Raw genomic sequence first — 26,823 nt, forward strand, 5'->3', positions numbered from 1 at the left:
ATGCATTTAGTGCCCAATATCATTGTTTTGAGTCATTAAGGAAACAATAGCAATGTGATTATTTCTCTCTTGATGATAAATTTGCCTCTCTCTCACCTGGTAGATTCACAGACATTTCTTTCCTGCCTGAACTGGATTGGGAGACACCACTCCTAACCCACCAATTCATGAGAATTAAAACTGTATATCATAGCACTATGTGCTTGTTATGCAAACCAAATGAGTCCAAGGATGGGCATGGGCTTCTAAAGCTAACGTAAAGTATTACTACTCCTGGAAATAAAATGAACAGTGATAATTCTAAGGATGGTTATTCCAAAACATCCCTATTAGGCTTCCAAATGTGTTATACAAACATCTATTAAAAGATGAAATTGGAAATGGTGCTGTTCCCTGAGAATGTTGATTCAATGGGCTCCTAGAGGCAGGCTGGGAAAGGGTTGGAGAAGCATTTCTTATTCATTTATTTGTTTATTTGGGTAGCAGGAATTGAACTCAGGGACACTCAAAAACTGAGCCACATCCCCAGCTCTCTTTTGCATTTTATTTAGAGACAGGGTCTCACTGAGTTGCTTAGTGCCTTGCTTTCACTGAGGCTGGCTTTGAACTTGTGATCCTCCTGCCTCAGCCTCCTGAGCCACTGGGATTACAAGTATGCACCACCACACCCAGAGCATTTCTTATTTTAATACACTTTTTTTTTCTCATAGACAATACATAAAATAATAAAAATTATTTTTATCTAGGTGACTGTCCTTGAAACACTTATGGTTTATTATCTTTCATAAGCACTTATGGCCATTGAAGAAGACAATCAGTCCCTTTTAGCCTGCTGTGGGAGCTCTGGTTATAGCCCAAACTCTCTATATGTTAATATAGAGTTAAACATTTTTTTCACATCATTTTCTCTGCCTGTCTTAAAATTCAAATATCTGGTTTGATTTTGTTCTTGTATAATATAGCACTTACAATCAAGTCACAAATCTAATTTATAAAATTTATTGGGGAAAAGAAGCCACTTTCAGGATACATCCTAGAATAAGTCATATAATCTAACTGCCATATCTTCCCTATTTCTAAAATTCTAAGAAATTAAATTTATTTTTAGAATAGTGACCCTAGAGCTTTGAAAAGTCTTTGAATACATTTCAATGATATTTAACAGAACTTTAGTGGTATATTAATTCTATTGTACCCTACTTCTTTAAAAAAAAATCATAATATAAATATGATTTCTTAAATTTTGATTAAGCAGAATATTCCATTGTTCAGAATATTCTTCCTTTACAAATGTCTGGAAAAAAAAGGAAACTTACTATTCACAATATTTTGGGTTATATCAATAAACCTTAAAAATGTGTTGTCTAGGCTTTTCATTCAAACTGATCCCTGGGCATAGTCTGGTAGATTCACACCATACAAATGCTATGGTGCATACAAAGATAGTTAATCAGTCTGTCCATGGCCCACAAATTGTAAAAATGCCTATACATCAGCCACCAGGAAAAATTTAAATATTTGTCCTATTGATTCATGACACCAAATGTTGACCAAAGAGAATGCCACATTGTCACCCACTAGAAAAGATATATTTGTATTCTTCTGAAAGTATATGCCAGTGACAAAGAGTATGCAAGGTACTTTGTAAACATACCCGCAATATCCCAGCTTCTAACAAATGGCTAATGCAAGGTTGTGCTTAGCTCACTTTTAATAAACCTTTTAAGAACAGCGAGTCTGGGCTTTATAAAAGAACAGTTGGCTATTGCCAAGGAACTAGGTACAAACAAAGAACTAGGTACATATTCAAGGTTGGGCTAAGTGGCTCTTTTGGAGTGCTTCTGCATAAATGGCTTTGTGGATACCCACTGGATTTTACCTCATGGACAAATTGTAATGCTTCACAATGGTTCACCACATTCCTAAGATGAATGCCCTGGGAATAAAAGTCTTCTTGTGACAAATGCCTGTTTCCACCTGTGCTTCAAACAGGAAGGAAAAAAAATAATAATAAATCTAAATGCATTTCAAAAATATTGTATTCGAATCAACAATACTTAGAAGGTAAAACAATCTATCTTAACACAGGAAGAGCTTTTCCATCGAGGGATGGAATACAGGCTTTAGAGGTTGCTTTTTAAATTAATCTAATACTAGTTATCAATTATGTTGCTTCCATGCTTTATTCTTGATGTTCAGCTTAAAAGTGAACTTGGGCAAATAGAGAGTCAAATCTCAGTAGTAGAGCCAAATCTCAGAAATCTCTGTAACCTACATGGTGAAACTTGTAAATGCAATAGCCACAAATGTCAGTAGCACTTCAAGATCAGACTGTATGGGCGAATCATAGAAAACAAGCAGAACTCAACATCAATTCTGCATGTATCTTATCCTCTAGAGAAAAGTCTCCTAATAAGAATGTGTAGGACACTTGCTCACTACATGCTAAGAAATCGAGGACAGAAAGATGGAAAAAAAAATACCCAGTTACATTTAGGAAGCTTAATGTCACTCACTGGCAAAATCCTAGGGCTGATTATAAAACAAATTTTAAATATAACCACTGCGAACCAAGCTAAATTAATTAAGAAAAGTCAGGCAGAACACATTGTGGTAGAAGCTCAAACACTGAGACATAACACTGTGCTCATCAGAACTATATTTGAGTCCTTGACTCCATCACCCCCTAGATGTCTAAACTTGGGGAAGTAAAGTTATTGAGCATCCCAAGCCTCGTTTTCTTCACATGTGAAGATTGATATAATAAGTGCAGTTGTATTCAGAATTCATGTTACAATAAGCTAAGGATTGTAAAGAAGGGTATGACACATTGTTCCCTCTTACTTTGGGGGGATAATTACTATTAATGTGCAAAAGAGTTCAAGAAAAGAAAGTCCATGGAGAAGAATACTTGTGAAAAGTGCTTAAAGAAACCTTGAACAGTTGGGGGCTGATTAACATTTATACCAAGTCATTCGGGATCCCAGAATGAATGGGAGGGTGACTCATGCTATTATTCTTACTTCATAGAAATGCTAGTTAGACACTAAAAGCTCTCTTAACCAAGCCTATCATACAAGTTAGGGGTTGATATTTGCCTTTGCCTGCTTCCAAATTACAACCATTATATAACATACTGGCCTGTACTGTGAACCCATAATTTAAAATGCCACCAAAATGTCATTACTAAATAATCTTTCTAGCTCTGAAATCTAAGGATTTCAGAGCAAATGAGAAAAACAATCAGAAAGAATTGATAAATGTTAAGCCAAAAGAGAATATAGGGTTCAGGAGTTTGGGTGGTATTTTCTCCTAAAAAGATAATCCATCTTACTCTCATAGATCTGTGATATTTGCTTTCCAAAAAGTAGCCAAATAAAAAAAAATGTATACAGGCAGCTTGGCTGTATTTATTTTTCTCATTATCCTCAAAAAAAAAATCAGTTCAGAAAATCATGAGCTTGTGGTGGCTTGCTATTAAATCCAGTTTTATCCTCAGATGATAGTTTCTTCTGTTTTAATATAGAAAAGAGAGCTTTGGTGATCGTGGTTACACAGCATAAATATTGAGGCCACATGCTGTCCCCTGCTGTCATTCACGAGTTCATTTGTTCACAGCTCACCTACTTTGCAACATCTGATTGCCTCAATTACCAGCTAACGTGAGACTCCCTGAACAGGGATGCTCTTCCATTAACTTCTGACGGAAGTCACTTGCTCAGAAGCTCCTCCCCATCTATCAATCATAATGAGTTAGATCTCTTTCCAAACGCATGCCTGCAGTGAGAACTCATTCAAGTGTCAAAGCACGCTTCTAATTGCAAAGTTAATTTTTACTCTGGTAGACTTGAAAAGTCCAAGGATTAAATTTGATTCCCTCAATGCTACTAAAATGTAAAAGTCCAGAACTTTCCATGAATGCAGAGAGACCCCCCTAGATGGGGCATAATAAGTCAGAGTAGAATCTGAAAAAGAATCAATGACTGTTTCAGGGGTGGAGATTGGAGTATCGCTTACCGTGGGTGATGTAGAAGTAAACTGTTCCTGTTCCCCCAAGCATAGTGAAGAAAATTTACATCCTCAGAGTAAAATGGTATAGGAGACTGACTATCCAGTGGAGAGAAAGAAAAAGTTACATCAATGGGCTGTATCCTCCAGGTGGGGCGCGGGTAATTCCCAGAGGTTTCTCATCTGAGGGAGAAACAAAAACATGATGCATGTACATGACTTAAGTCACACCTGCTGCGGGGAAAGATGCATGCTGAGAAAGCCAGGTGTGTGTGTGTGTGTGTGTGTGTGTGTGTGTGTGTGTGTGGAGGAGGGACCTTCAGAACAGAAAGGAAACTCTTCCCAAAAGGGCTTGCTCCTAGCTCAGGGGCAAGAAGTAAGTTGTGCCTACCTCCACAGGACTCTACCCTCACTCAGACCTTCTGGCCCTAACCTCCCCTGTAAGCCAGGTCTGCACTAATAGCAAGCACCCACCATCAGAAAGAAGTCCCCTGTTTCAATTCCCTAATGATTCTCACCCCACATGACACCCCCACCCTCTTTTTTCCCTCTTAGCATGGCTTGTAGTTCTTTGCTAACCAATTGCTTCCTGTGTGTACCTGGAGTCACATGGTCTCCCCAGCTCTACAATCCAGGACTACCTACCTTTGACTCCCTTCACTCCTGGACACGTATCAATTTCCTTTTTAAGCCTCCATTCCAGCATTATCTCCAGAAAGTCTTTATTAACATCAATCCACTCCTGCACACTGGGACTGGACAAAATGCCCTTCTTCTCTGGGTCCTTGTCCCTGTTGCTTTAATATTTCTCTGTGTCTTTTTCCTTGAAACCTGGCCTCCTTGAGAGCAGGCAGGAAAGGTGCACTATCATCATCTCAGACCCTTGTGTGTGGCATGTGAAAAGGTAGTAAAAAATAATCCACCTGTTACCTGTATCACCCTGAAGGGTACAAGATTGGAGGCCAGGGAAGTGTCTGTCTTATGAATGAGTGGGATCTGAACTATTTTCATTATCAAGATAGTCTCCAAAGGCACTTTTCCTGTTGAGCTCACTACTGTGGATTTGAATCTAGGAGCTCCTGGGAAAACCAGAGATTTTCCCCAGTTAAGAATTGAAGTTTCTGCAGATGGAACCGGGGAATTTAAATTAGCAGGCACTGGAGCTGTAAAACAAGCACAGAGAAATGGTGGATCCAAAGATACAAGTTAGAATAAGGAACCTAAGAAATTATCCTAGAAAAAAAAAATCCTCAAAACCTTGAGATTCAGGATGGGAAAGGAGACCAAAATCATAGGAGAATGATGAGGAAAATAAAAACTAGAATTGGTAGATGCACATAGATAGTTGATTTAAGTTGAGGATCTTTGGGGACAGAATCCACCAATGGGGTAAGCCAAAATCATACTAGATATTATATAAATAAAAATGAACAGGGCTTTGGGCTCAAGAAGGAAACACACACACACACACACACACACACACACACACACACAAAGGGACTGAAAACTATAACTCAATCCAGTCTTAAGAAGAGAGGTTAATCAGTATATGATAAGAAACATTTTTCAGTGAAGGATATGAAAATATCAACCCCTGAGAAAAAAAAGGGAATAATAACCCCAGGGAGAGAGCAGAACAACAACAACAAAAAAATGTGACCCAGGGAGAGAAGGCAAACAATGGGCTCTGGACTTTTCACCCTTTCCTAGCAACAATGGGTTTTGAAGGTTCCCAACTATTTCCTCTGATCTGAGTTTTGGACTTGCACAACTATTACCCCCTGACTCCCCAGCTGATGCATTTATGCCAGAATTCAAATCTCACTTGTCATGATGACAATCTCTCTTAAACCCTATAAAAATCGGACCCTAATTGTAACCAATTGTCATTTTCTCTCCTGAAAACATGCCACTCTTCTGCTTAATAAAGAAAGCTTGCTGGTCCTTTGAGGTCTGTTCCCCGTTTCAGTTATTTTTGCTTTCACTAGGAATCACAAATGTGACTAGTACTGATATGGATTTTAGACCAGAGTATCGATGGCCCACAATGCATATCATTGTCAGAGCTTGTGTTTCTTCTTCCATGAAGACTGGATAAGAGTTGCTAGAAACCTCTGCAGGAGAAGGGACTAGAGAGGCCACGTATTCTTCAGGAATACTGATAATTTTGCCAGGCATGGTGGCACATACCTATAATTCCAGTGACTTGGATGGCCAGGCAGGAAGATCACAAGTTGAGGACAACCTTGGCAATTTAGCAAGGTCCTGAGCAACTTAACAAAACCCTATCTCAAAGTGAAAAATAAAAAGGGCTAGGGATGTGGCTCAGTAACTAAGCATCCATGTATTCAATCCTCTGTATCAAAAAAATAAATTAAAAAAAAAGAATACTAATGGTTTTAAGTGTTTTGGGTAGTCAAAAATATGAAAAAAATGTTTACTATGGATCCCTGCCATATTCTTTAAAGCCACCGATGAAGAAGGGATTACCTTCCAAAATTTATAGATGTCAAAAGTGAGGTACAAGGGGACAGTAAATTTTCCAAGTTTATAGAGTAGGTAAACAGAAGTAGATTCAAATTATTTTCACTGATGATAGTTCCTCATGTGTTGTGTGTGCATTCTCCCAGGGGGTCAGCCTGGAGGCTATACCAAAAGACAGGAGCAATTAGAGAGATCTGAAAAGAAAAAAAGAAAAAAAAAAATCCCGGAGAATCAAGAAACCAAGTCTCCATTTACCTTCATTGTGATTGTTACAGCCTTGTGCAACTCCTCACTTACACAGAAACATTGTGAGAATGTGATCAGCAGCCTTTCTCCCACTGCCTCACATATTCCTGTTCATTTTCCCTTACCATGATTTGGGATCGACGTTTTAAAATGCAGAAGAGTAAACTACTCTATTTTTCCCCTTTCTAGAGCAGGAAAGGGATAGAGATATGTACACTACAGTACCTTTAGTTTCTTTTAACTTTCTTGCCTGAGATTCTGAAGGTCCCTTTTTCCCTACCCAATTAACCACTAATTAACAGACTTTATTTACATACGTATGTTACCTGCTGGTTTTCCTGCTTGCAATCAGTTTTCAGAGGTAGCAAGCTGGGCTGAGAGTTGGAGAATCTGGTTTCCGGCCTGGGTGTGGGACTCTGGTCAGGTCATACCTTCTCTTTCTCAGGCTCATTACTTAACAGGAAGAGTGGAAAGGCCAGGGAAGGATGCTGACCTCTACTGACTCTGGCATTACATCTTTGATGTTCTGTCCTTCCTTACCTGTTCTGGCTAACTCAAGGAGCCACCGAAGGAACAAATGAGATGACGCATTTAAAAACACTGTGAAGAACACAGCATTTGAGTAAATGCCACCTGTGTCAACCTGCACCCTGCTGTCCATTTTTAAAGTTCCCCTACATGGCATGCCTTTTGAAGCATTCCTTTGCCCCCAATACCTATGTATTACTAATGGGAAAATGTTGAAAGAAGAAAACACAAAATGAGGGAAAGGCGGCAAGTTTGGAAGAGCCCAATAATTTGAATCCTTCCCTCTGGGAATTTCTAGAGATGAGAACTGGGCTTCTGACTCTGTTTGAGGGTGATCGCTGTTCTTTTGAGATTGACAATAAAACTGAGATGCTAGGAGAAATGTGTTCATGTCTTTCTTTCCAAACATCTGTTTCTGCATGTATCCCACACTCAAGCACTAGGTGAGAAAAGTGGGGAGCGGACTGGTAAACCATTCCTCCATCTGTGGTGACATGGGCCCTAATCTAATCATCGGGAATGACGGGATTTTTTCCAAATCATCAGGCCCTTTCACCTGTGATACATTTACACTAGATTGAGTCCCGTTATCCTTTATGCCACATCGCATCCACACCTTTATGGAAAGGAAACCCAATTTGCTGTGGATCATCTGCACAAATTTCTCTCTGATAGTGACAAATTCTCTTCTTTTCTTTGTCTTTTTTCTTTTTAAAAAATATTTATTTATTCTAATTTGTTATACATGATGGCAGAATGCATTTTAATTCATAGTACACATATAGAGCACAATTTTTCATGTCTCTGGTTGTTCACAAAGTAGAATCACACCATTCGTGTCTTCATACATGTACTTAGGGTAATGATGTCCATCTCATTCCACCATCTTTCCTACCCCCATACCCCTTCCCTTCCCATCCTTCCCCTTTTCCCATCTAAAGTTCCTCCATTCCTCCCATGCTCCTCCCACCCCTATCCACATTATGGATCAGCATCCACATATCAGAGAAAACATTCAGCCTTTGGTTTGTTGGAATTGACTTACTTCACTTAGCATTATATTCTCCTACTCCATCCATTTACCTGCAAATGCCATAATTTTATTCTCTTTTATTGCTGAGTAATATTCCATTGTGAATATACACCACAGTTTCTTTATCTATTCATTGACTGAAGGGCATCTTGGTTAGTTCCACAATTTAGCTACTGTGAATTGTGCTGCTATAAACATTGATGTGACTGTGTCCCTATAGTATGCTGTTTTTAAGTCCTTTGGGTATAAATCAAGGAGTGTGATAGCTGGACCAAATGGTGGTTTCATTCCAACTTTTCTGAGGAATCTCCATACTGCTTTCCATATTGGCTGCACCAATTTGCAGTCCCATTAGCAATGTATGAGTGTACCTTTTTCCCCAAATCCTCACCAATACTTATTGTTTGTATTCTTAATAGCTGCCATTCTGACTGGAGTGAGATGAAATCTTAATTTTCATTTGCATTTCTCTAATTGCTAGAGATGTTGAACATTTTTTCATATATTTGTTGATTGATTGTATATTATCTTCTGAGAATTGTCTTTTCAACTCCTTGGCCCATTTACTGATTGGATTTTTTGGTTTTGGGTGTTTTTTGTTTTGTTTTGTTTTGTTTTAGTTCTTTCTATATCCTAGAGATTAGTGCTCTACCTGATGTGCATGTGGTAAAAATTGGATCTCTATTCACCTCACTGATTATTTCTTTTGGTGAGAAGAAGCTTTTCAGTTTGAATCCATCCAATTCATTGATTCTTGATTTTATTTCTTGCGCTATAGGAGTCTTATTAGGGAAGTCGGGGCCTAATCCAAAATGATGGAGATTTGGGCCTACTTTTCCTTCTATTAGGCACAGGGTCTCTGGTTCAATTCCTAGGTCCTTGATCCACTTTGAATTGAATTTTGTGCATGGTGAGAGATAGGGGCTTAATTTCATTTTGCTGCATATGGATTTCCAATTTTCCCAAAACTATTTGTTGAAGAGTCTATCGTTTCTCCATTATATTTTTGGCACCTTTGTCTAATATGAAATAACTATATTTATGTGGGTTTGTCTATCCTGTACCATTGATCTACAAGTCTACTTTGGTGCCAATATCATGCTGTTTTTGTTACTATTGCTCTGCAGTAGAGTTTAAGGTCTGGTAGAGTGTAATGCCACCTGCTTCACTCTTCTTGCTAAGAATTGCTTTAACTCTTCTGGGTCTCTTATTTTTCCAGATGAATTTTATTATTGCTTTTTCTATGAGGGATATCATTGGGGTTTTGACTGGAAATGCATTGAGTCTGTATACTGCTTTTGGTAGTATGGTCATTTTGACAATATTAATCTTGCCTATCCAAGAACAAGGAAGATATTTCCATCTCCTAAGGTTTTCTTTAATTTCTTTCTTAAGTGTTCTGTAGTTTTCTTTGTAAAGGTCTATCACTTCTTTCATTGATTCCCAAGTTTTGTTTTTGTTTTTGTTTTGTCATCGAAGCTATTGAAAATGGGGTGGTTTTCCTAGTTTCTCTTTCAGATAATTTGTCTGAGTAATAGTCCATTGTGTATACATACCACACTTTCTTTATCCATTCATTTACTGAAGGGCATCTTGGTTGGTTCCACAATTTAGCTATTGTGAATTGTACTGCTATAACATTGATGTGGCTGTACATTGATGTACAGAAATGCCTTTAATTATGAGTATTGATTTTAACTCCTGCTACTTTGCTGAATTGATTTATTAGTTCTAGAAGTTTTCAGGAGAAATTTTTTGGATCCTCTAGAATCATGTCATTGGTAAATAGTGATATTTTGAGTTCTTCTTTTCCTATTCATAACCCTTTAAATTTTTTGTCTATCTAATAGCTCTGGCTAGAGTTTCAAAAACTAGGTTAAATAGAAGTGGTGAAAGAGGGCATCCCTGTCTTGTTCCAGTTTTAGATGAAGTGCTTTCAATTTTTCTCCATAGAATAATGATGCCCTAGGGCTTAGCATAGATAGCTTTTGCAATGTTGAGATATATTACTGTTATCCCTAGTTTTTCTAGTGTTTTGAACATGAAAGGATGCTATATTTTGTAAAATGCTTTTTATGCATCTATTGAGATGATCATACAATTTTTATCTTTAAGTCTACTGATGTGATGAATTGCATTTATTGATTTCCATACGTTCAACCAACCTTGCATCCCTGGGATGAACTGCACTTGATCATGGTTCACTATCTTTTAAATATGTTCTTTATTAGATTTGCCAGAATTTTTTCCTATGAGATGAGTCTCTTGAAGGGAGCATAATGTTGGGTCTTTTTTAATCCAATCTACCAGTCTCTGTCTTTTGAGTGGTGAGTTTCGGCCTTTAACATTCAGGGTTATTATTGAAACATAATTTGTTTTCCCAGTCATTTTTTTTATATTTAACTTGATTTGGTTTCTCTTTTGATTGTTTTTTTTTCTTTAGTGTCATACCTCCCTTTGCTGATTTTTGTTGTCATTTTTCATTTCCTCCTCATGGAATATTTTGCTGAGGATGTTCTGTAGGGCAGGCTTTCTGGTTGTAAATTCTTTTAACTTTTGTTTATCATAGAAGATTTTTATTGCAGCATCAAATCTAAAGCTTAATTTTTCTGGATATAAAATTCTTGGTTGGCATCCATTTTCTTTCAGAGCTTGGTATATGTTGTTCCAGGATCTTCTAGCTTTCAGAGTCTGGGCTGAAAATTCTGCAGAGGACCTAATTGGTTTTCCCCTATATATAATCTGATTTCTTTCTCTTGTGGCTTTTAAAATTCTCTCCTTATTCTGCATGCTAGGCATATTCATTATAATGTGCTTTAGTGTAAATATGTTGTGATTTTATTCATTTGATGTCCTGTAAGCCTCTTGTATTTGATTTCCAATTCATTCTTCATGTTTGGGAAATCCTCTGATATTATTTCTTTGAAGAGATTGTGTATTCCTTTGGTTTGAATCTGTGCCTGTATCCCAATAAATCTTAGATTTGGCCTTTTGATGTTATCCCATAATTGTTGGTGTTCTTTTCATGGTTTCTTACCATCTTCACTGTGTGGTCAACTGTATTTTCAAGATTATATATTTTGTCTTCATTATCTGACATTCTGTCTTCCAAGTGATCTAGTCTGTTGGTGATGTTTTCTGTTGATTTTTTTTATTTCATTTATTTTTTACTTCATTTCAACAATTTCTGATTTTTAATTTTTTTCAGAATCTCTCTTTCTTGAAGTAGACTTTTGCTACCTGTATTTGCTCCCTGATTGCTTTCTTGGTGTGATCAATGATTGCCTGTATTTGCTCTCTTTTCTGTTTGTTGGAGTGATCAATTTTTCCCTGTATTTGATCACTTAGGTCATTCTTTAATTCATAGATCATTTTAATTATGCACATTCTGAACTCCTTCTCTGACATTTCATCAACTGTGCTGTCCATGGATTCTATTATTGTAGTATCTTGGTTTGTTTTTTTTTCATGTTACCATTGTGTCTTCCTTTCTTACATTGTGGATCTGAGATATTACAGTTTCTACCCCATAATCTTATAGTGTCCATGCAGATTACCTGTATCTCACCTTTGTGTTGGGCTTCTAGACCTCGGCTGGTGTCCCACTATAAATGCTACTTCAACTAAAGGTGGTTGTGGAAATAGCAGAGATAACTAAAGATAGCAGTGGAGGTGTCCCAAGATGGATGCAACCACTTTCAGATGTGAAGCTGAAAGGGTGGGCTGTCTGTTTGGATATGCAGCTGCCTCCAGGCCCTATCTATTGCCTCAAGGTGGAGACTACTGCGTGGGGAGGACTATGGCAATGGCTGCAGTGTCCTACCATGGAGGTGGGGTCGGCTGCGTTCTGCCGTGGGTCTGTTGGTTTGTGGTCCTGGACCAGGGCCTAGGCCTTGGCCTGGGTCAGTGTGGAGATCCTAGTCCTGAGTCTAGGCTCCAGTGCAAATATGCTGGTCATCAGGGAGGTTCTTAGCCAGGGCCTAGTGGCCAGTTATTTTCTGAGGCAAACTCCCAATAAATATTCAGGGAGTGTTTCTATCATGTCTTGGTTATGGATTTCATTTGAGCAAAGCTGACAGTTCCAATATTTGAAGGGAAAAAAAACTACTAAACTGTTTCTAAGAAAACCAATTACTATAAAGGACAAATGATAAAAATTCAGGTAATGAAGAGTTCACATATCCAAGTATACACAAGTATCTTGTTTTTTCTTGTTTTCTCTAATGAATGGGCATAAGGTAGGGCATGCAATTCTTCATATAATTCCTATAGGTACTAACAATTTGGGACAATACTATAAATTAATAGAAGAGAGACTGTTTTAGAAAATGTGTCTTTCTTTTCCTGGCTTTTATGGATCTCCCTAGTCCCATCGCCACTTCCTGTGTTCTGCAGGCTTCAAACCATGGGCATATCTATCTATATCCATCTCTACTATGCATAGAAGAGTCTCACTCATGCACACATTGATTTGAAAATAATTCCTTCAAAAAGAGGCAAGTACTTAAAGTAAGGGAATGAACAACTAAAAAATGTATTTTCAGAAATCCAATGAGGGAAAACTTCTGTAGGGACGTGGAATTTCCTAGTGTCCTTTTGATCATTCTTGATCAGTAACCATTTTCTGCTTCATCATTATCTCTGTGTCATATTTAATAGTAACAAGAATTGAGCAAAAGTTCTGGGACCTCCTCCCTGTGGAATCTGGGACCTAAATAGGGGCAGAGTAGCAGCAAAGGGCTCTGGACCTTGTGCTGTCACATGAATAGATTTTGCCTCTTTAGATTCCACAACAGTTGAGTGAAGTAGAAATTATGTGTTTTTCAAGTTAGTCTTTGTGATTATTTTTTTTAAAAAATTGGATAGCTAATAATGGGGAAAAAAGTGTAAATATAGCTTTACACACTGAAGTTTGTGTTTTCCCTACTATACCACAGGCCCTCACATGCTGACAGAGAGACATCTTGTCAATGCTACACAATTTACATTAGTTGCCCTTCCACTGTTTGAATGGGTGACAAAGGACAAAAAGCACACGAGTTTGTGTGTAGAGGGATCCAGGAGGCAATTAAAAGCACAAAAATATGGTCCTTACAACTACAAAGAGGAAAGAGGGAGTCTGTGCAGGGATTCACATGGTCACAATTATCACAGAGACACAGCATCATGGGGTTTAGTTTGAGGCCGGCACCAAAGAAAATGAGCTTCATTAAAATGGCAGTGAGCATGACAGTGGCTTGCATCCCATTGAGTTGTTCAAAACAGGGTGTGTTTCTTGGTAAGTTTTTCTGTCAACCTGTTGAGAAGGACTGAGAGAGCATCTGCTAACTATGCATGATATGTTCTTATGCCACACAGAATGTCACCATAAAGAACAAATGGCATCAGCTGCCACCATGCTGTGGCATTCCATTTTACAAAATGATATGTCGTTATTAAGCAGTGAGGGATATTGATTTCTCAGTATGTCTCCTGCTTGCTCAATTGCTTTGGTTACAACAACAACAATGTATATGTTAAATATACCGAGTAGATACCGAAAGCCTTATCCTTGGGTTCCCAATAAAGCAGACCTTACTCTTTGCCCTGGCAAGTGATCAAATCCCCTGACATCCACCTTGATTTTGTGCTCTCCAAACAAGCCTGGCTTTTTTTTGCTTTCCTTGCTGAAATATTTAAACTGTGATAAAGCTCCTCCTGTGGAGATGAGACGGCCATGTGGTGCAGGCCATGCTCTGGAAGTTGGACAAGCAGAGTCAGTTGGGTCCCAGCTGTGCTAGTCATCACCTGGTTCCTTTGGAGGTCACCCCACCCATCTGGTCTTTAGTTTCTCCCTCTGCAAAAGGAGATGATTGCACTAAACTATCTCTAAGAGCTCTTTGAGTACTAAAATTATATTATTCTCTAGTGTCTTAAAGGATGCTTCTTTAAATTCAATACATGTTTTCTTAGTGCCTACTGTGGATCCAGTATTGTTTTACACTTGAGAGATAACTACAATTTAAAAAGAAAGACTTTCTTTATGGAGCTTAGCTTCTAATATATGGAAACAGACAAAAAAAAAAAACTAAACATCTCATATTCCATGATTGTAAGGGCTGGGAAGAAAAATTAAACAGAATAAGCTGAGTAAGGTCTGGGGTTGCAGGAGTAAGGATGGAGTGGGAATTGGGATACTAATTTGTTTTGCGTAGGCAGGAAGCCCTCTCCAGTAAAGCCACCTTGGTGCAGAAAGCAGACTGAAGTGAGCATTTGAATCCCACATGCTTGGGGAGAGAGAGGTTTTAGGTAACAGATACAGCAAGTACAAAGACCCTGAGGCAGGGCTGTGCTTAGAATGAACTTGGAATCTGCTTCCTCTGCCCTGGCTGGGAGGGATATCCAGAGGCTTGTTTGCCTTTTGATATGTGCACCAATTTACTTTCTGTTTGTATTCTAGAATCAACACAGACTTGAACAATGTTCTGGCAGCCTTGGAATATTCCAGAAAATGCCTACCCACTAATTCACCATTACCCCTGTGACCTTGGTGCCCTAAAGAAGAAATGTTACAGTCGTCCATGTGAAGTCACAATTCTTCCTCAAGAAAGTCAGCTCTCCTCTTCACAGAGAATAAGCACTGTTCTGAGAATTTTTTTCCCTGAAAGGGCAAAGTTGAAATGTAGGCAGTTTATATCTGAAAGCAAAATCTACTCTGAGGTAGGTCTGCTCCTTGCCTATATGCACATTTGTAATTACAGCCACAGAATCACCTTGTAGACACTTAATAGCTTAATAAGATTTTTAATGAGTCTCTTTGAAAATGAGAAACCCCACTGTATAAAATGGGCCTATAAAATGTTATGCAGCTGTGCTGTGCCCTCAAACAAATCGCAAACAGATCTTTTCCAGTACCCTGCACTAGAAGGGCTAAGTGTAAGTGACTGTAGGATTTGGGCTACACTTGACTCCAAGCACACTTAGGAAGACCTCAAATTCTCCAAGAGTCCCCACAAACAGGGAGACTGACTGGCTGACCACAACACAGATCCTGAAAATCCCATTATCATGTTTACAGACATTCTAATTACCTCAACTTACACCCTAGCCTCCTCTGAATTCCTGTATTTTTCATATTATTGCATAATTTATTGAACATTTTTCTTTAGAACTTACTAGTTATGGCTGTTGAGAAGAAGATACAGAGAAGAACACTATGTCCTTGGGTGTTTACCCTTCACTAGTGTCAATGCAACATAATCTCTACCCAAGACAGCAGGAGATAAGTACAAAACTTGCAAACCAAAGACTGTAGGAATTTAGAAACAGGAAGAAGAATTGTACTGTAAATAATCAAGAAAGACTTTTAGAAGAGGGCTTTATATTTGATGATCCTTGAAAACTATCTAGAAAAACCAGAAATGCTATGGAAGGACACTGTTGCCCTGTTGGCTAAGCTGTTAGTATCTAATATGGTGAGACAAGCAAACTTAAATACAATAGAGGTATAAAGTCCAGAAATCATGGTGAAAATCAGGAAATACAGTCTTTTGAATTAAAAGTGTTCAGAATTTGGACTTCAACTAACTTGGAAGTCTTTTAAGCCTTTTGAAAAAAAAAGGTAATATAATGACTAATATTGTGGTAGCATATGCATTTTAGAGTAAAAAAAAAAACTGCAAATGGAGTACATAGGCTCAAAAATACCACTACTTAAATTAGACTGCTCACAGTGGAAAGGTCAAAGAAAGTTGTAAAAATGACCCCAATCTATGTCAACCATTCTAGAAAAATGTTAAATTATTTGCTGATGATCCTTGAAAACTATCTAGAAACTATTTGAAACTAACTTGAAAACTATTTCGTACAAAATAGTCTGGGGGCAAGGACTGATTCTTAATTTTGTCATTAACCCTGACCTAACACAAGATTGATCTCAAAAGAGATCTCTGTAAATATATCTTGATTAGCTGACATAAAAAGCATCCAGATCCTGCTCAGCCTCTTCAAGGAACAATAGAAGAGCTCATTCCTGGTGTCCACCCCAGTTGGTGAAGGGCTAGCACCAGAGTCATATGGTTCACATCTGAGGTCACAGCAAAGACATTATCACCATGAGAAATCATAACTATTTGGACACATGGTCTAGAAATGCAGTTCACCAGCTATTTTCCTGTATCCTCCTATGGGAGGGAGAATGCCAGGATCCTCTGTAGCATGAAAAGCTCCAAAATGAAATTTCTGAGCAAGTAATGGTGCTGCAGTCATGACTATAGTTACATGATGCCAACATTTTCAGATAAAAAAGGGGAAGCATTCATCTAGCATCAGTATTTTTAGTCTGTTCTTGCATTTCTCAAGGAAAAATGTATGGGTTCTGTTAACTCTCAGTGACAGTGTTCTGCAGAACTCTGCATGGGAAATGCAGGGTCATACACAGGACACTCAAGCAGACTGAATAAATGGGGTAGGTGCTAAGGTCCCACCTAAGCGACTGCTCCTACAAGCTGTTAGTGATTATATACATATGGGTATGTGATGTTTCAAGGTTCTAAGAACTTAAAATCTGTACAGGTTTGGATAAGGAATAATTTCATCTCTCAGTGGTTGTAAATGTATTTGAGGTCATTTGAGGATGTGATTTCACCCTGAATTTCCATGAGAATATGTGACAGTCACACTTCACATTTATTCTCTCTTTGGGGCTCACAGATCTCCTGACGTAGGATTTATGAGCCCATTTTATAGATTTTTCTGACAGGATAAAATAAAAACATCATTTAAGAATTGCTATGGAAGACTGGGCTACAGTGATAGATATTTTGTAGATTTTTAAGACAACATCTAACCCTGTCAGGGGGGGATGAGAAATGAAAGGTGTTATAAATGGATAAAGCTTTTGAAAAGGAAATTTAGCATTATTTCTCAAAAATTACTGATAGACTTACTATTTCCCCTGAACTTCTGCTTCTAGAATTATCTCCTACCCAAAAGATTATACAGGAACAAAAAGATATATGCACGAGATTGTGTTTTACTGTACTGTTTGCCACATAATAAAAAATGGTGGCAAGAATGGAATGCCAAATAGGTACTTTTTCAAAAACAGGGAAACGACCTTCACTTTCTTTCCTACTTAACTATCTCTTGCTTGAAAGTTTTTGCAGTGAGTATGTTTACATATTAACTTAGTTTTAAAATACTTTCATGTTGAAAAACCTGGATGCAATGGTGTGTACCTGTTGAAACTCCTTGGGAGGCTAAGTCAAGAAGATCATGAGCTCAAGACCAGCCTGGGCAACATAGTGAAATCTTGTCCCCAAGTAAATAAGTAAGTATTTAAATGTTAAAAGAAACTGGACCAGGGTTTGGGTGTTAGCTCAGTGATAGAGCACTTGCCTCATATGTGTGAGGCATGGGGTTCGATCCTCAGTACCACATAAAAATTAAATAAATAAAATAAAGGTATTGTGCCCATCTACAACTAAATTTTTTTTAAAAAAAAAGAAAAAGAAAAGAAACTGGATCAGACTTATATTCAATGTTCAATCCATGGTGGTGTAGATTGTAAAGGGATTTTTTTTTGTATGCACATGTCATACAACTTAGTTTTCCCAGCATCTGCAGGTCACATAAAGTTCAATTTTAGAGTTTTCTGGGGAAAAATGTGTTATAGATTCCAACACACAAGTGTGTTTATAACAGTTTTTCCCTTAGGAGGTTTTGTAGTGCTGTTTTGATCTTGCTGCTGTCTGGCAGAGAACAAATAAATTGGGTATCCAGAGATAAGACATGGGAGTAACCCTGATATTTATTGGTCTAATGGTTACTCTAGTCTCTCTTTTCTCCCATTGTCTCTTCTACAAAGTCCAATTTGGAAATTATGTTCTTTCATTCATTTATTGAAACATGTATTGAGTGCCTACTATGTAAATATAGAGAAGAAAGAAGACAAATTCATAAGCAGCTAGTGAGGACTCATGGAGGTCTATGTGGTTCCTTTCCTGACCCTTATATAGTGGCTCCAATTGTGTATTGATGGAACATACCTGGAAGAAAGAAGAGATGTTATGAAATAAGAAGTGGGGCAGCAGAATCTAAGCTGAGGATCCCATGTGGATTTGCAATGATGTGACCATAAACCAGCTAGGTAACTTCTCTGAAACTCAGTTCCTTATTACTAATTATGAGTAAATACATCCTGCCTTGCAAACTGGTCTTTTTTTTCCCAGCATAAACAGTCCATAGAATAGACAGGGAATTATTCCATAAACTAAAAAGGACCATACCAAAATATGGATTACTTTTTAATGAATTTTTTTTAAAAATGGGTTATTCTTAAGAATCTATTTATTATAAGTAAGTAGGTTATAAATAGCCAAGATGCTCACACAGCAGAATGTTAACCAAAATGTGAATCTGAAATCAGACCCCAGCACAAAATTATTTATTATATCAGATATAATCCACCTGTCACAGCAAAGGACAAAAACAGTGAAGAGGAAGTTATGCAGACAAATGGGGGGAAGAAAATCCCTGATCAAGGTTTGAACAACTGAGAGTCTTATAATGACTATCCACACTCCTGGTTATCTCTTTCACATCATTTAACCCTCAGTTGAAGAATAAGTTTCCAACAAGCCTCTCATACGGGATTCCACATGGAAGACCTCTCATCCTTGTGAGTCCCAAGGAATCTGCCCAGATCTGCCTGTTATACCATCTGAAAATGCAGATGTTGCATGGCAGACCCCAAACTTCAATTCAAGAATCAAAATAACTTGAGATCTGCCACCGCTTTCTCACAACAACCTCTGTTGTCTTTTGGTAGGTAAAAGGAGCAGAAATGAACAACTGTCCATCTGCCTTTTGCTCCTGGTAAATAGGTGTTCTCAGGGAGAAAAGTGCCACATCAAGAAAAGTCTGTGTGTGTGTTTGTGTCTGTGTGTTTGTGTGTGTGTGTGTGTGTGTACATGTACAAAAAAAACTATATGTACATTTTACATATATTTTATAAAGTATATAAGGAGGGGGAGGCACAAATGGGTGAAAAACATGCATTCACTTTATTCAATTGATTATATGTTTATATATTACATTTAATACATAATAAAATATATTTAATGCATAATATTTATGCTAATATATAAGCATTAAAATCTTACCTAGTGCTTTGAAATCCAAGCCAAATATTTCCAAAAGTGAGGCATGCTATATCTCCCTTGTTCTCCCTTGATAAATGTGATTCAGGGGTCAGAGAAAGTTTCATGGAGTGATCTTATATTCATGGTGACCCCTGCCACATTAGCACCTTGGAGATGACTACTTACTCTGTTGTCCCAGAGGGCGGAAAGGAATGAGACGATCCTGATTATCTCTATCCATCCATAGTATACTTCCAATGCCCCCAGACTCAACAAATTAAGTCTAACCCCGGCTATTTCCCATAGAAATTTGGTTTTATCCTCCTTTTTTTCTTGTCTTATGTTTGTTTATTTTGTAGTATTTTTTACCTTGTTTTCCTTCTCCTTTTTTTCTAACAGTAGGAATTTGGGAGAACTAATAATTTGACTCTGATTTTCTCCAGATATACAAAAAGTGCACCACAACCCTGTTTGCTTTCAAGTCAGGCTTAGTAACATTCACAAGCCACTGCTTGCAGGGACTATCTCATTCTCATAGGGACAGACAATGGTAGCAGATGTCCACTTACCTTACTCTGCCATGCTCTGGAGGGTGGCTACAAGGTGCTAGATTTGGTACTTGGGGAGAATGAGCAGGTGTGAGCTTCGGAGCTGAGAGCAAATGCTTAGTTCCTGACACTTTCTTTTTTCAGGAAGAGAATTTCTGGTCCTCTAAGGTAACCGCCATCTTTGAGAAAAAAAGCATCACCCTAAAGTGATTGTGATTCTTCAGAGAGCCTGACAATTGAGCTATGTCTGATTTTTAAACCTAGCAGATGCCACTGACCTATGCTGAAGTGCTCACAAAGTGATGTTGCCTATGTGGTGAATGAGGCCGACTGAAGAAGTCTCTATTACTGTGGAATCCTAATAAGCCACTGTGGACTGACTACAAATCAGTTACAGAATATGAGCTTGTCTGCAGAGTCAACTAAGTAGGATGAGTAGTCAGGTTAGATCCCAAAGTATATTAAAAAATTATTTTAAGTATCCCAAACTTAGCGATTAAAGGGGACAAATTATGGTCTCCCGAATCTCCCAGACGCCAATATGGAGACTCCATATTGTTGGCCCTACAAATAAGTCCAACAACCTAGAGGATTAATTCCAAAGTCTCAGGATAGCAGGAGTCTTTGCTCAAAATTCAGCTTCTTTGTAGTCCTTATATGCCTGAGTTGTCTTTGTGAAAAGAGCCAAGGTATTTCTTCACAAATTAGAGATAAGACTGAAGTAACAAGGCAGAGATCACATCAAAAGGGACTAAATGCATCCTGCAAAGTGTGTTACTGATGTCTTCCTTTGCTGAGGGATGGGGTTTTAAAGAAGAGAGAATACAAAGTAAGAGGACACTGGAGCCAGACATTTATAAAAGAAGGATCTTTCATTCCTGAAATAAATCCAACCTAATCAAGTGATTGGGCACAATCTTCTGAAGGTTTTGTTGAGGGATTCTATGTTTTAAGCTCATGAAAGATGGTCATCTTTTTTCTTATTATGTAATGTGTGTGTGTGTGTGTGTGTGTGTGTGTGTGTACGCGGGCGCAGCCTGCGCTATCTTTGGACTCATAAAAGGAGGGGAGTAGTCCCTCCTCTTCTATTTTCTAGAAGAGATTATGTAAAATTTATGTAAAATCTGCTTTGAATGCTTCATAAAATTCTCCTGTAACATTACTTGGGCCTGGAGACCATTTTGGAGGTAGCTATTAAATTACAAGGTCAAATCCCTTTCTAGTAATAGGACCATTTCTAACCACCTATTTCATATTGAGTAAGTTGAAGTGGTTTGTGTTTTTGTTGGAACTGGTATATTTTATCGAGGTTGTCGAACACACAGTTATAGAGATGGTTGTAGCCATCTCTTATTGTCCTTTTTAGGACTTCTGGGTCCATAATGATGCTGTCTCATTCATGATACTCATAATTTGTGCCTTCTTTCTTTGTTCTTTTGTGTTTCCAGAGATTTGTAAATTTTATTGATCTTTTCAAAACGTCCATTGTTTCATTGATTTTCTCTATTGTTTTCTGTTTCTACTTTCTTGATTTTTGCTCTTATTTTTACTATTTTCTTTTTCTTGCTTTGGATTATTTTGCTCTTCTTATTTGAGGTTATTTAAGTAGGTAGTTGAAGTGCTGATTTGAGATTTCTTCTTTTCTAATGTAAGTTTTTTAGGGCTAAACATTTTCCTCTCAGCACTGCTTTTTTATAAGTTGAACTTTTATTCAATTTTTAATAAGATGAATTTTCATTTTCATTTAGTTAAAAATACTTTTTAATTTACTTGAGATTTTTCTCTTTGACTCATGAATTATTTAAAAATGTGTTGTATATATTCCAGGTATTCAGATTTTCTTTGGTTCTTTTTCCATTATTGATTTCCAGCTTAATTTCACTTTGATCAGAGAACATGCTATATATGGCTTCAACTGCTTTAAATTTATTCAGGTTTGTTTTATGACCTAGGTTGTATTCTACCTTGGTGTACATTCTGTAGGCACTTGAGAAGAACATTAATCTGTTCTTGTTGGGTGAAATGCTTTATAAGTATTGATCATATCTTCTTTGACAGTGCTTTTGAATTTTTCCATGTCTTTGCTGACTTTTTATCTAGATGCTTTATCAATTATTAAATGAAAAGTTTTGAAACAAAACTACTAACATTGTGGATTTTTGTCATTCTTTCATTTTTTTGTTCCATCTATTTTGTAGCTCTGTTTTTTGATGCATATGCATTTAGAATTGCTATATCTTCTGAGTGGATCATCTACTTTATCTGATGCTAATACAGTTATTTCTACAGTATTTTGATTAATATTTGTAAGACCTATTTTCATATATTTATTTTCAACCTTCTTCTTAGGATGAGTGAGTCTCTTGTAGACTGCATATAGTTCAGCTATGTTTAACCCCTGTGTGTTTTTAATTGATTCAGAGATATCATGTATCGAATGTAATTATTCATATGTTAGTTTTTTTATTCTCCTTGTTCTACTTTTGTTTCTCTTTTCTTTTCCTGCCTTTCTATGGGTTACTTAACCTTTTTTTTTAGAATTCTATTTTGGGTTGCTAATAGTGTTTGGGGAATATCACTGAGTAAAATTTTCAGTGGGTGTTCCATGTATTACATTACACATATATAACTAATCACAATCTCCTGGTGTCATTGTCTTACCTACCTGAGTGAAGAGAAGCCATACATTCTCTCTTGTCCATTTACCCTCTCCTTTTATAATAATTCTTTTACATACATTTAGAAATACAAATACTATTACGTTTTTTTTAACCTCCAAGATCATATAGAACATTCCAGAGGAGAAGGAAAATCAATTATATTTACTCCTATTTTTGCTTAATGTTTTATTTCTTCCCTTTATGATGTTCTAGAGATTTCTTTATTATTTGCTTTAAAAAACTTTCTCTACCCTTTCATTTTGAATACTTCCTCTGGCAACAAATATCTCAGCTTTCTGCCATCTGAGAATCTTTAGATTTCCCTACATTCTTCAAAGATATTATTTACTGGGCATGGGAGTCTGAGTTGACCTTTCTTTTCTTTCAGGATTTGAAAAGCATCATTCCTCTCTTTCTTCTGGCCTCTGTGGTTTCCCATGAGAAATCTAATGTTATTCAAATTGTAACTCTGGCCCATAGATGAGCTGTTGTTTCTCTATAATTTCTTTCAGATTCTTTTCTTTATTTTAATTTTCAGAAAATCAATAATGTTTCTTGGTTTGCTTTTGGGGAGTATTTCCTTTTAAGAGTTCACTCAGTTTCTTTTATCCTATACAATTATCAATGATGTCTTTTGCTTAATATGGGAGGTGTGGGGCTTGTTTTTTATTTTATTTTTTCATTTAATTTAATGAGGGGTGCTTTTTAGCTCTGCCCTCCTTCTCCTCTCTTTCTGGGATTTTGGTGTTATTACTGCTATGTCTTTTGTTACCATTTTACTGCAGGTTCCTGAGGTTATTGATTCATTTTTTACTTTTACCATACTTTCTGATATTCAGATTGACTTTCTTTCTTTTTTTTATCTTTGTGAGCCAGGAATCACAAATGAGGTTAAAATAAAAGCAAAGGTAGTTTTATTGGGGTGTGAAATAGATTTTCAAATTGTTATAGATGGGTTCAGCTTAAAAACTGAAGTGTTAAGTTGTTCTGCTTAAATAAGGCAGGACAGAGTCTTTAATAATAATAAGAGGAAAGAGGGGATGTACAGCTTAGCTTCCTGGGAAAGTGAAGATTGACATTTTTGGAGATCACTGAGGTTGAGTGAGTCCACTGGTTGAAAACGGATGCAAAGTAGGGCGTTCAAAAATTTTACAAGTCCATTAAAATATCCATGGCAGGAACAGACTATTTACTCATCTAGGGTTTCTCAAAACTCTTGGAGTACTGGTAAAGTCCTGAAAATTGTTCTATTTTTAGTTATGGACACAGTGTCTATGTAGCAACTTATCCCTTTATTATACATATATTTCATTTTTTTCCAGTGGTGGGTATTAAATATTAAACTCAAGGTGTCACACATGCTAAGCAAGGATGCTGCACTGGGCTATCTCCCCAACCCTGTACCTTCTGTTTCTTTATTGAGACTTCTCATTTGTTTCCTGAGGCTTTCCTTTTTTTTTTTTTTTTCATTTGCTTCAAGTTTTCCCATATTTGCTATTGAAGCATTTTTAGTATGGATGTTTTGCTTTTTATCCCTAGATAAATTTAACATTTGTTATCTGAGTGTTGACCTCTATTGATTATTTTATTTTATTTGGCTTAAGTTTCTTTCTGATACGTACTATGAGTGATTTTATAATATAACTTGTATATTTTGTATGTCCTGTTATGAATCTCTAGATCTTATTTAACTCTTCTATTTCAGCTTCCTCTGACACCACTGGATCAGGGGGGAGGGAGGGGAGGTGTCACTTTATTACAGTTCATGTTTCCTACTCAACCTCTGTTGCAACCTTAGTTGCCACCTTACTATTGGGTGGAGAAGAGACTTCCAGATGTCCATGGTACCTCTAAAGATATCTCCCTGGCTTGAAGAACAGGTGCTGTATCCATGGAAAACACATGGAAGAAGTTTTGCCATGCCTTCTCAGAAACCACCCTAGCAAGATGGGGGAAGGGGTCCCCATTTGTTTTTCTTGTTCTTTGGCTACAGGTTTTGGGAGGAGGTTTTTGATGTGCACTTATTGGTATTTCTTATTTTCAACATTTATAGCATCTTACCTATGCTAAATCAATCCCCTCAAAGAAAACCCAGAAAACACCACTTTTTGATTCAACTAGGAAACGCGTCTAGTTCCCTAGTTGATCTGTCTTCTTCTCTCTACCTTTCAGTCTTTTTATGTTTCTTGTATATATAAAGTGTGGGATTCTTAATTGTACTTAGAAGTTATGGGGAAAAGTATGTTTATTCTTGGAGGTTATAAAAGTATGTTTATTAATGTGGAGGTCCTCTTGTGGCTCAGTTTTAGAGAAGTAAACCACACTTTCATTAACAAAGATATATCTAAATCCCATGAAGTGATGGCCCCTTTCCATTCCAACATTATCATATCATATCTAAGGTAAGAGATATAATTTGCAGAGTTACATTTTAAAAGTGAACTTAGTTATTAAATTAGAAAAGAATGATATCATTTTAAAATATCTTGTCACATGGGGAATTGGCTGAGAGACCCAGATCTGATTGATCCGTGTATTGGACTGGTCAGCCTATTGTAGTAAAGTCAGTTTGTTCTTTGTGAATCTTGATGACCAGATAAGATTAATAGATTTAAATAAATGAAATAATTTAGTTTTTAAAAATACACTTGTAAATAATAAGAATTGCTAACCCTGAGTATTTTATTTAGGTAGAGTATCAAAGATTTTCCTATTGCCTCTCACTTGGTTCCTTCCACAGCCTTCAAGATGGGAATTATAGTGACTCCATCTTTTTCTTCAAGAAAGAGAGAAACCAAAATCAAACAAGTAAAGTCACTAACCCAAGCCCAACTAAGGAGTGGAATTAGCCCAAGTGCATCTTCCTTCAAAGCCACGGTGGTCCCCAGTCAGTCTGTTCCATCCCCCCACCGTTGCCAGCCCCCCCACTCCTGCACAGACCTTCTAAGCAATTGAATAGCTAACTTCAGATCTGTAAAAGCACTGTTGCTGAGAAATAAGTGTTTCTAAAAGAGCTATGAGCTGACTTCTTATGTTGAAAGAACCTTTCATTACCTTGTTCATAAGAAAAGGATTGACTAGAGACATGCTTCTGTTCTTTGCATCTTGGCCATTTAATCATTTCAAATTAAGTGAATCTTTACACACATCTGCGGTGTGTTGTCCTTTCTTCCCTGAAAATCCCAGCTGGCTTATTTGAGATCTGTCTTTCTCAAGCTGTGTGTGTCAAGTACTGGGAAGCTCCTTGCCACCAAGAAATTAAAGAAAATGGCTGAATTTTTTTTTCTGTTTTCCCTTTCATATCTTCCTCACCTCAGTCTCTTTGAAGACTGTATTAATATACATGCATTTTGCCCTGAACCCTTCTTATCTTGTCCTGAAGGGAGGATTTTCAAAATGGAAAAAGGAGTTTTAATCATGGCAAATTTTGTTCAATTCCTGCTTTGATAGCAATTATTTTTAATCCATTTCTTACATCCACGCAAGTCATATGAAAGCAAATCTAATACTTCATGCTTTGGCTCTTCGAGAACTAATGAGGCTATTATGTTTAGGACACAATAACTTTGCATGTATGTATGTATATGTCATAGTTAGTGGACTAAATTTGGTGTCAAATTCGAATTTGAATGACTTCTCTTTCACTTATTGATTGCAGATCCTGAGTGTTCTCCCCATTTGTAAACTGGAAATAATTAGAAAATCTCTCTCTCATATTCTTTCTGTGTCATGATAAAAATGATATTTAATATACCTGACATAATGTCTAACATGCATATGAAGTATTCTAATAACATCAACACATTTTCCTTTCCCACTTATCAATTTGATGAGAAAGCATTTCTTTGACATGCTCTATAATCAAAATACTTGAGTAGCAGTTGTTTATTCTAACGCCAAGCAAAAAAAAAAAAAAAAAAATTAGCTATTTCCAGAAAAATACTGGGTGCTTTTCTACAGTGCAGTTATCATCTGAGTGAAGGCTCTTACTCTCAAATTCTCCAGAACAACACTGTCCAATAGAACTTTTGAAGGAAATGTTCCGTATATGCAATATTCATTCTGCAGACATTAGCCTGTATTGAGCAAATGCATGTATTGAGCAAATGGAATGTTGCTAATGCAATGGAGAAACTGAATTCTTAATTTAATTTCAATTAATTTAAACTTAAATAATACATGCAATTAGAAGC

The sequence above is a fragment of the Urocitellus parryii genome, chromosome 13 (genome assembly GCF_045843805.1).
Source record: "Urocitellus parryii isolate mUroPar1 chromosome 13, mUroPar1.hap1, whole genome shotgun sequence".
Taxonomy (NCBI): domain Eukaryota; kingdom Metazoa; phylum Chordata; class Mammalia; order Rodentia; family Sciuridae; genus Urocitellus; species Urocitellus parryii.